We start from the raw sequence: 12401 nt of genomic DNA on the forward strand, positions 1-12401 counted from the left end.
GATATCTTGTATGAAGGATTCTAAAATTAGTGCATAACTTGATCATCATGTAATTACAACCACGCCACTAAAATGACCTCTAAATTACAGTACACATGATCATCCTACAAGATAAATTGCAGCCCAAGACACTTTTCTCTATATCCAATACAGCCAGTTTTCCTTCTGGCATTAAATAATCCTTACAGAAGCACACCAAGTAAAGTACCTGGCTTATAAGAAGCCATAATATATAATCACTCAAGTATTGCAAAATCATGCAAAGTGGCTCTATCAATGGGTTCTAAACTTTTCTGCTCTTTGAAAATCTTTTTAAAATAGTGAGACTTGGTTTCCATCATATTTCTGATTTTGGCATGGGGCGTGTTCTAAACAGTAAAAAGAATTTTTAAAAAGCTTACCAGGAGCTTCGAGTGTACAGCGAAATTTGGGAACCACTGGATAGCGGTTTATTTTATGAGATTTGCTTCCACTGTTTATATATTGTTTTTTTTTTGCCTTTTAAAAAATTTTTAAAAATGCATTTAATGGGAAACCACTCCACTATATAGCATAGGTTGGGAAATTCATCCTATAATTTTTGTTCATACACAAACTGATGTGTAAATAAAGGAAGTTAATATACAAAAATATGGAAATGAGATAAGAAATGGTGGCAAGAATGGCATCAATTTCCCATGGCTTTTCAGATTCTCTGAGGCCCTACTACACTTCTCCGTCCTTCCTCTGAAATCTCTGCATTTTTACAACAACCCTCTCTTACCTCATCTTAACTAATCTTAGCTTTTGTTTTGAAACAAAGAAGTCCTACCAGAATTAGACTGTTTATATTCAGCGATCTTAATCAAATCAATACTTCATTTAAAAAATGATAGTTTTATTGCTTCATTTGTACAACAGTAACACATACCTACCACCTGGTGGCAGCATACCTACCTAAAAATAATAAATTTTTTGGAAAGAACCCTTTCAGAGGTTAAGATATAACACACTTAAAAAAAAGTTTTCTGCTATATTTAGGTTAAAATTCATACTACTTTTAAGTGATACATACAGCTCCTCATTATCTGATCCCAGCATATTTCTCTACTCTAGTTTTCTGCTATATAGCTTTAATCTTCTAAATTCCAACATGACAATGATTTTAAGAATGGCTCATAATTCTTTAAGACTTTTTACAGCCTGACAATATTCTAAAGTATTTTATACTAAAAGGCTAAATCTTCACATCAACCCCAGTACCAACATTTACAGATGAGTTACTGAGTTACAGAGAGGTTAAGTATAACTTCATAAAGACATATAGCCACTGAATGACAAAGTCACACTTGATCCCAGACAATCTGGGTTAGCCACTACAGGTTATACTTTTCTCAACAAAATTTTTGAAAAATTCCACTCAGATGTCTCATAAGGAACTTCTAATACAAAATATCCAAAACTGATTTCCCAATCTTTCCTGAAGTCAACAACTGAAACTGTTCCTTGTTTTTCTCTTAGTGATAACACCAACCTTCTATCCATGTTTTCTCCTTTACCAACCAATCACATTCTGATTTTATCCTCTCTATGTTTCTTGATTATCTCCCCACACTTTCACTCCTATTTCACTGTCTTTCATTTGTAGTTCAACAGCCTCTAAATAGTTTTACCATCAAGTCTATCCTCCATACAGCTGCAAAATGGATCAATCTGAAACTCAATCTTTTTAAGTATCAGTTAAAAATAATTTTTTAAATGTAAGAATTTAAATGAATGAATGTATATGTAACCATATTATTCCTTGTCTTAAAACCCATCAACATATCCCACAACCTTCAGGATAAAAATCTCCTTAACATGAAATTCAAGACCCTCAGGATAGAGCTCAGACCTACCTTCTTTAGCTTCATCTCTTGCCATATCTTGCTTATACCTTTATACTCCAATAATACCAAGCTCTTGTACACCTTCCCCCAAGGAAGTCAAACTGTTCCACACCTCGGTGCTTTACTCTTCCTGTCTCATTTTCCTCTCTCCTTTTTCACCTAGTTTTTCTCGAAACTTCAAGGCTTCATTCAGAGATTATCCATGCAAGAAGCCTTCTCTAACTGCCAAATGGAATCAGATATTCCTCCCTTGTGTTTTTCATAGAGCCAGAATTATATTACACTCCTAAATTTATAAATATCTGTTTATGTTTCTGCCTACTAACTAAATGAAGCTTGCATTTAGCAGATTCCATGTCTTTCACATTCTACAGTCTAGCACAAGATATAACAAGCAATAAGTGCACAAATGTATTTATCAAATGAGTAAATAAATGATTCTCTGCACTTCACTTACTGTATTGTGGTTGACTTTCTACTCTATTAGAATGTGAAAACATTAGGGGCAGGCCTGTGGGTTCTTTATCTCTGAATCTACACCGACTTGCATGGAGGTCAAATAAATATTAAACAGATTAATAAGACTGAAAATACCTGAGTAACAAAATGAAAGGAACACTTTAAGATCAATGACTATAGAGATGTAATACTTTGGTTTTGCTGAATTCTAGTACATTTGAAGAACTTTTTAAAAATATAGCAAAAGTGATTTATAGGACTAATTTCATTCTAACTACACAACTGTCCTTTATTTAATTTTGTTCACTAATAATTGACTACTTTGTTTATATAAACATAAATAATTTTACTTGGAAAAAATGAAGTCACTTAAAATGGAGTTGAAATGGTTTGGTTGGTTCACTACAAGGATAGCCTATGTGATGCCATCTCTGTCAGTAACTTGTAAATGAGGTCAAGCCCAGCTCTGAAAATATTTAATAATGTAGTTAACATCTCCAAGTATTGGGCTTCTTGCAACATCAATACTGAGGAGATAGCTGAGGACCCAACAGCAAACCAAAGAACTATCAAGCATCAGAAAAACTGAATTGCCACGAAGTCCTTTCTACTAAGTTCCATTAGCCCTTGATTCTTATAAATCATTCCATTAACCTCAGTTTCTGGTTCTTTTGTTACAACAAATCTAAAGCAGCAAGTTAGGGGAAGAGGCAAATGAGAAAATACAAAGCTGGACAAGCAAGTTCATAGGAAAAAACAAAAAACTGACAGCAAGGAAAATGGATAAGAATGACAAAAACAAAAAAGCGATCCATAAATGTCCAATAATATAGAATTCTGACTACATAATACAAGCGGTACTGAAGTAAGAATTAGAGTTCCATGACTACACTAATGTAGGAGACCTAGTTATTTTGCATTTCATGTTCTTGTTCTGTATGAGAGTCATACAACATTAAATTGTTTATCATACTGCATGTAATGTCTTTGTTTTTTAAATGATACCTGAACATTGTGCCTGATCATAAAAGAATAATGTTGTAGAGAATTTGTAAAATAAAGTATAAAAAAATTAAAATAGCCTATAACCCACTACCCAGAAATAACCACAACTGACATCTTGGTGCATGTTTTCTCAGATGTCTTCCTATATAAATACTTACACATACCTTTTTTTTTAACCTGACATTATCTGTGGGCATTTTCCCAACTTGAAAAGTGTTTGTAGAATTATTTTAATGGCTACATAAAATAATTCATTCTCCTATTACTGCAGATTTTGGTTAATATAAAATACTTTACAAAGTATACTTCTATACTCTAGGGGTTGGGGTTGTGGCTCAATGGTGGAGCACTTGTCTAGCAACATGTGCAGCCCTGGTTTCAATCCTCAGCACCACATAAAAATAAATAAATAAAATAAAGGTACTGTGTCCATTTACAACTAAAAATTCTTTTTTTAAATTTAGATACTATACTGTATATGTGAGAAGCTATTTTTAAAATGATCATTTATTATAAGGTCTTGAGAAAGGAAATTTAGAGAAATCTAGAGAGAAAGGAACAGAAGACCAATTACCAAGAAAAAGATTAAAAAGTTGTACGTTGTAAAACTGTTATCAAATGTTAACACTTAAGTCTTATGAACAAATGAGATACTTGGAGAACCAAGTCTCTGAATAAATTTTGGGAAATGATCATTTTAGATGGTTTCTGGTACCAGAAATAAGAGACTTCTGATTAAGAAAATTCTGGATTACTCTTATTAAATTCCAACCTAGCTGGTAACACTGCACTCATTAAGAACTTATTCAGTCATTCTGCTCATTCATTCAAGAAGCAAATGTCAGGGACCGCCGTGTGCATGAGCTAAGCCCCTCCAAAAGCCTTGAGTAAAGGGGATATTGGACTGGCAACATATGCCACACCTTGTGTTATACCAAGCAAGTGGCCTTTACCCCCACTCATCAAGGAAGAGCCTCAGCTCCGGGCTTGAGCAGTACCCAACAGGATTGGGCAACCCCTGCTGAAACACTATCCCCTGCCTTATTGGGGTGGAACATTCTATCAAATGTCTTTTCCCTAATAAACAGAGGGGTTCCAAGTGCACTTGCTCTCTTGCCCTCTTGCCTTCCAGAGTGGAAGAGGACCCTTGAGGTGGCAGAGCAGGCCCACTCTCCACCTGAGAAACTCATGTCCACGTGTTGCATGATTCTTTGCTCTTTCCTTACTTTAATGTTGCAGCCAGCTCTTTTGACCAGCTCATCTTGCCAGCATGCACAGCTGGAGAGAAGCAAACACTTACTGAATACCTGCTATTTGAAAAGCACTATGCTAGGTTGCATTTAATTGATATTGAGAGTTTTCCTTATAAAATATTCTAGAAAATCAGTCAGTAGCATTTTAAATATTTTAACAAAATGTTGGGGGGGTAACATCCAAAATCCTACTGTATCTAACCTCTCACTGTACTTATTACCCAGGAGCATCTGTCTCTCCTACTTTGGAAAGCACAGACTGTTGCCATTTCTCTATTTCTACCTCTTGATCTAAGTTTGCTGATTATGTGTCTGTTCAAAGTTAACTATGTTTAGTAGAACTGCTTTATAAATTTTGTTTGGTGTTGAGGACTAAACCTAGGAACTTGTGCTCTACCATTGAGCTATACCCCTAGCCCATGAATAACTATATTTATAATAGTTTTTCAATCCCATTCTAAAAGCACATGTTTATACAAATGAAATAATGTACATATTTTGTTTAGTTTTGTTTTCGCAGTAGTGGAGATAAAGGGCAGTAGTGCTCTACCTTTGAGCTATAATCTAAGCCCCCCCCCTTTTTTCCCCTCAGACAGGATCTTGCCTCAGCCTCCTGAGTAGCTGGGATTACAGGTGTATACCACTGCAACATCTAAACTATTTCTGATAATGTTGTTTTCACTCTATTTACCATGTCCCTCTCAGACTTAATCCTTTTAATGATTGTATAATATTCCGTTGCACTTACATGGCTGAGGAATGTTTTGTTACTTTCTTGCAGGTCTCTTGGGGCTACACTGTTGATCTCTGCTGCACGGGGCTCCAGGTCAGGGTTTAGATTGAAATCTTCTCCACAATGCTCTCGTGTTTTTCCCCCACCTTAGGTACAAGTGATTCAACTTGGGGCCACTCAGCCAGTAAGCCATATCCTCAGCCCCATTTTGTATATATTTATATTTGGAGAACAGAGACTCACTGAGTTGCTTAGCACCTTGCTTTTGCTGATGTCAGCATTGAACTTGCAATTTTCCTGCCTCACCTCCCAAGTTGCTAGGATTTCAGGCGTGTGCCACAGAATAACAATGCTTTCATTTTTAAGAGTTATCTGTGGTATTAATGGTCCCCAATAGATGTACATGTCCTACTTCCCAGAACCCATAAAAGTTAGGTTACACAGCATAAGAGAATTAGGCTGTCAATTAAATGAAGGTGGTAAATTAAATGATTTTGAGACAAGATCATATTAAATTCTGAGCTTATTGTAATCATGGAAGTTCTTAAATGTAGAAGATGGAAGGCAAAACAGAGAGACAACAGAAGGAAAAATAGAAGAAACAGCAGCATGAGGCAAATTCAGATCGATGTGGTGGGTTTTTAAGATAGAAAAGGGACCCACAAGCCAAAGAAACTGATGCTCCTAGAGCCTCCAGAAGAATCACAGTCCTGCTGATACCCTGATTTTAGCCCGGCATGATCCACTTTGGAGCTGCAGAACAGTAAAGAGTAAATTGGTATTGCTTTAAGGTTTGTGGGTGAGGTTTGTGATTTGTTAAGGTAACTCAGTGCAATAGAAAGCTCAATATGCTATCTAGGGTGCATCTTTCTCCTGCTGATGGCAGAAGTGCAAAAAAGGCGACAGAAACTCTTGTTGCTCTTAAAGCCTCACCCTAGAACTAGCACTGTGTCTTTTCTGCTTAACTTACCATCAAAGGAACTTGCAATCAGAGGAAATCACATTACTTTTTGTGGAAGCAATATGGAAGTGATGTCACGGTCACAGGTATGGATATAGGGAGGGGTGCAGTCTGAGCACAGTAATTCCACTTACTGGCCAGTACATCTTACAGCAGAAACACAAACTCAGAAAATAATTCTTAAAACATGGATTAACTACCTAATGTTTCCAATTTACAATTTGAATTCAGTCAATCCATTTTGCATACATTATATGGGAAAAACTTTTAAATGTTGGATAATTTTGCATGCTACAAGAAAAGGGTAGAAATGAATAGCTTGGGTGCATATACACTGGTAGAGCCATTCCAAAGAACAATTCAGTGGACCTTACTAAAACTAAGAATTTATAGAACCTATCTTTCAGCCTGGCCTGTAAGTCATTCCATAGTGGAACTCAAAACAGGTGCAAAACAAAACAGAACCAGGTGAGAGGATGTTTATTGCAGCACAGCTAAACATTCCAGAGTACTTACCCATGAGTGGGAGAATGAAGCATAAAATGTAACAAGCATATTAAAGCCCATGTCATACACTATGAGTATTCAAGCACAATGAGTTAAATTTGCATAAAGACACATCGATAGATTGCAGAAACACATTGGGCAAAAAAAGAGAAAAGAACAGGAGATCCCAAAACACAGCACCATCTATTGAAAATTAAATGCCCCAAAATCACTGTTTATTTTTTAAACATGTGTAATTATTTAAGTAAACATGTAATAGGTAGATTGCCAGGGATGCATCAAATACACTAATGGGAAACAAAGGGTGAGAAGGTTAAGCAATAGGATTAGGAAAAGCAGACAAATGAGAAAATTATGACATTTTCAAAAGGAGATGCTCTGACAGATAGATAATGACAATAGTAATTTAATAACTAAGAAGTGCTGGCTAAAGTGAATTCTACATAGCCTGATAGGAAGCAAAGATGAAGGGACAGAGGGGAAAAAAGGAGGAGAAAGAACTGATGAAAACATGAGATTCCTGGAAAGAGGTAGAGAAGGCACTTGGTAGGAGAATCAAAGTCTCAGAAAGCAGCTGGGTTTCCACATAACAGTCCTCCCTGTTTTGTATTTGTATTAGCCTTCCTTAATAAAATGCCAGATTATATATATATATATATATATATATATATATATATATATATATATATATATATATACATACATACATAGAAATATAGATAGATTGATTTTATATATGTATCTGAATATATTTATAAATACGACTATATGTATACATAAATGAGAGAGAACAGGAGTGACATTTTGCATTAGCTATTTAATTTATCTCCTTAAATATTCTTAATAGTTAAGAATAAGTAAATTTTCTAATAGCTATTTGACCTCAAGGGTTGAGTTTTAAAACAACATTTAAAGCCTCCCCTTTTTAAAATGTATCTTCCTTATGAATAAATATTTCATAATGATGCAGCTGATGTATTTGGTAACTTTAGGCGAGCCATCAGTTATGCAAAGTTTCCCCTGAAGAATGGAAATTGCTTCAATCTTTCAAAGCAGAGCAGTGGAGTAGGCTGAACCATCCCTTTGAGATCTTAGGGGGAAAACTGTGCCTTTCATTGATGGGGGGCACTAGTGAAGTAGTTTCTCATGCCTCAGAAACTGTGACACCGTGATATCTCCTATACAAGTAACCTGTACCACCTGCAGGCCTTGTACCTTGGGTAGGTTTAAGTCTCATCTTCCCTTTGCTAGCACTAGTTTTATTGGGGGGGGAGGGAGGAATACTTAGTTTTATTTGCTTTAATCAGCTTTTTTACTGCTGTAACTGAAAGACCAGAAAGAACAATTTAAGAGAAGTAGAAGTTTATTTGGGGACTCACAGTTTCAGAGGTCTCAATCCATAGATAACCAATTCCATTCTTTGGGGCTCAAGGTAAAGCAGAACATCATGGAGAAAGAGTGTGGTTAAGGTAAGTAGCTCATAGGAGGATCAGAAACAGAGAGAGATTGCACTCCTAGATATAAGCTATATATACCAAAGCACACTAATGACCCATCTCCTCCAGCCATACTGTACCCACCTTCAGTTACAGCTCTGTTAATATCATCTGGGGATAAATTCCCTGATTGTATTAAGCCTTTTATAACACAATCCTATTTCCTATAAACCATTTTGTAATGTCTCAAAACATGATCTTTAGCTGGACACCTCACATCTAAAACATAACAATATGTATGAAGGCTCTTTCCAGGACAGAGGGTTTGTGGAGATTGAGGAACATGCTAGACACACAGGTATTTCATAACATAAATCAATAATGAAAGAACAAACTATGATGCTTTACTCCCACAGTGAGTGAAAATACACACACACACCATAACACCTTTTCCCATGGAGATGTATTCAGACTTTTCTCCCACTGAAGCTAAAATCCTGGACCACATCTCCTCCCTCTTTCTTGCCATAGGTAGCACTTCCTAGGTCTCCACCAGCTTCTCTCTCCAGCTTGCCCAAAACCAAGATTCAGGAGCTACAGTGTTTACATAAATTGTAGGGGAAGATAGGATATAATGAAAAATAAGAACAAAGATTGTTTTCTAATAGTCTACCCTGCCATGGATTGGCAGCACCCTTGGGCACATAGGCAGGGGCTGATCTGGCTGGCAGGGCCCACTGTGAAATTGACTGACTACTTTACCTTCTTCACCAGTTTGTTCAGCATCTCTCATGGGAAACACAAATTCATTCCCATGAATATTCAATGGCTTCTTTCTGATTATATTTCATTAAAGATAAAAATTAATTTCTTAAAAAATGTGTTGATAAGGTGTCAGGCTATAGAAGAGAAGGTAGTTAAAAAATTAAAGCATCCCAACACATGGGAAACCAGACAAATGTACCCTCATTCTGCCTCTATGTAAAACCATTTTAAATGTCAATCAGGATTAGTTCTTTTCCAGCTCAAGGTAAATAACTCACTCACCAAGATGTTTGCAAACAATGTGCAGGAATTGGAGAAAGGGTTTTATCTCAATCAGTGCACATTTCTTACCAAAATTTAATTTCTAATCTCCATCCTCAAAATTTCATCAATAAACTGCCATCCCGTCTACAAAACTTCAATCTCGCTCACCTTCACCCCACTGGCCTGATAACAAAACTTTCAAAACACCCAAGATCAGCCCCATTCATAAAGTGATGAGTCTTTACTGTGACTCATAAAATAGATCAGGCTGCAGATAAAATCTGACAAGCTGTGCTTCTTCCTTGTGTATGCTAAATTCCCATTTGGATGTGCATATAACATTTAAAAATACTCTTCATCGGTTTATATATTTTCCCAGATATGTTCCAGAATTTAAAAATAATAACAGTAAGAACCCATATTAAAATTTAAATTACAAGACATTTTTTAAGTAAAATTTAAAAATCTTTAGGTTACTGAGATTCTTTAATCATTCTTTAATCATTTAAAGAATCACAACCTTACAATGTGCCTCTGTGTCTGGCAATAGTGTTCTCATCATTAAAAGATTAAATTGTAAGCAGCTCAAGTGGGTCACTCAGTATGCTTTTCTCAGAGTGGAGAATGTATTACACAGCCATGATCTTATTTAGTCTGTGGGGTAAATAGCCTCATTATGAATATAATGTGCCACATTTTTTATCCATTCATCTACTGAAGGGCATCTAGGTTGGCTCCATAATTTAGCTATTGTGAATTGTGCTGCTATGAACATTGATGTCGATGTGTCCCTATAGTATGCTGATTTTAAGCCCTTTGGGTATAGACTTAGGAGAGAGATAGCTGAGTCAAATTGTAGTTCCATTCCTAGGTTTCCAAGGAATCTCCATACTGCTTTCCATATTGGCTGCACCAATTTGCAGTCCCACCAGCAATGCATGAGTGTACCTTTTTCCCCACATCCTTTCAAACACTTATTGTTGTTTGTCTTCATAACTGTTACCATTCTGACTGAAGTGAGATGATATTTTAGAGTGGTTTTGATTTGCATTTCTGTAATTGCTAAAGATGAACATTTTTTAATTTGTTTGTTGATTGATTGTATATCCTTTTCTAAGAAGTGTCTTATCAAGTCCCTAACCCATTTATTGATTGGGTTATTTGAGGTTTTTTTTTCTGCTTAGCTTTTTGAGTTCTTTATATATCCTAAAGATTAGTGCTCCTTCTGATGTGTGAGGGGTAAAATATTTCTCCCAAGATATAGGCTATCTGTTCACCTCACAGATTTATTTTCTTTTGCTGAGAAGAAACATTTTAGTTTCAATCCATCCCATTTATTGATTCTTGGTTTTAATTCTTGCACTATAATAAAAGAGAATAAAATCATGGTATTTGCAGGTAAATGGATAGCATTGTATAATATAATGCTAAGTAAAGTTAGCCATTCCCAAAGAAATCAAATGCCAAAAGTTTTCTCTGATAGAAGGTGGCAGATTCATAGTGTAGTAAAGAGGGGGAGCATGAGAGGAATAGACAAACTCTTGATAGGGCAGAGGGGTGGGAATAAAGGGAGGAAGCAGGGGATTGGCAAAGATGGTGGAATGTGATAACATCATTATCCAAAGTACATGTATGAAGATATGAATTGGTGTCAAAATACTATATATACAACCAGAGATATGAAAATTTGTGTTTTATATGTGTAATAAGAATTGTAACACATTATGCTGTCATTTTGTCATTGTCATGCTGTCACTTTGTTTTGAAAATCAATAATGTAAAAAAATTAAAAAGAATACACTATGAAGGAGACTCAGGACTTTTCCAGCAGGGTAGGAGAGGTCACCTCAGGAAAAGGGGGAGGCCATGCATGAAAATGGGCCTCTGACTTCCTGTAGCTGCTATCAGGCTCTTGTTTTGTGTCTATAATATTCATTGGAAGAATATTATCAGGGAAGGAGAAAAAGGACTTATTGAAAAGAGTAAATACATTCCCAATCCTAAAAACCCTCCAGAGGCTTTCTTGCAGAGGTCATGAGAATGTGAATGAACTGTAGTTACAGACACCAGTTAAGGAAGTTGGACAGGCAAGTGTGAGAGGGCCAGGAAAAAGTAACTTCTCTCAGATGAACAGTAATGCTTCTTTAACCCTGAGATGGCCCTCAGCACAGTTGGGAAGCCAGTTCTTTATCTTGTATAAAATATCTTCCTTTACTGAACTCCCTCACCCCCACCATGCCATAAACTACTACTCTGAATGCTCCAAACTCAAATTTTTCACACAAGAATCTTTATGAAATTTGTTTGATATCCTATGGCCCCTCTAAGTATAAACTTGACCTTTCCATTCCTCTGAATGTTGTGTAGTACTTCTAGGTCTCATCCTTTGTATTCTCTTCTTACTGAAATTTACTCAGAGATTGATAAGGTAACACTGACTAACAGAGAGGCTGACCTCTGTAAATGGGTACAAGGAAGAAGTCCAAGGGACCAGAGCCATCAGGGTCACCAGTACCTTTAGTCTTCTGAAAGGGATTCTCTGTTGATTTCTCCCAAAAAAATGAATATGGTTTTGTGTTTGTTTTTGGTGAAGTGCTGGGGATAGAATCTAGGACATTGTTCATACTAAGAAATTACTCTACCAGTGAGATACATTCCCAATTCTAAAAGAATCATTTCCATGTATATCTCAGAGCAGATGGGCTACACTTAAAGTAGGAAGAAAATATATTGGTCATTAGATAAAAAGGAAAAAGAAAAAAAGGATAGATGAAAAAATCCCTCCTAAACTAAGATTCACCTTTCTAAGGCAAGGAGAAGAAAGAGTTTGAAAGACAAAAGCAGATAATAATAATGTTCCCTCCATGGTCACACACTGGGAAAATGGTCTGAGTGTCCTCAAAAAGAGTATGCAACAACTTAGGGTATAAATATCTAATGCACCAATATTGAGAAACAACAGCATTAATGTTAGTGTATAATCACACAAATATTGGTTTTTAAAGATGACAGGAAAAATTTCAGGGACTAGTTAATTAAATTCCAGAGGTAGGGGTGGATAAGTAAATATTAAGCAAGCAGGAACTGTACACTGGGCGGTTCAGAAGCCAAATATTGGAGTCCTGCTTATACCTCTGTACTTCCCAAAGT

Source organism: Spermophilus citellus (genome assembly GCF_964194105.1).
Source record: "Spermophilus citellus genome assembly, contig: SCAFFOLD_131, whole genome shotgun sequence".
Taxonomy (NCBI): Eukaryota; Metazoa; Chordata; class Mammalia; order Rodentia; family Sciuridae; genus Spermophilus; species Spermophilus citellus.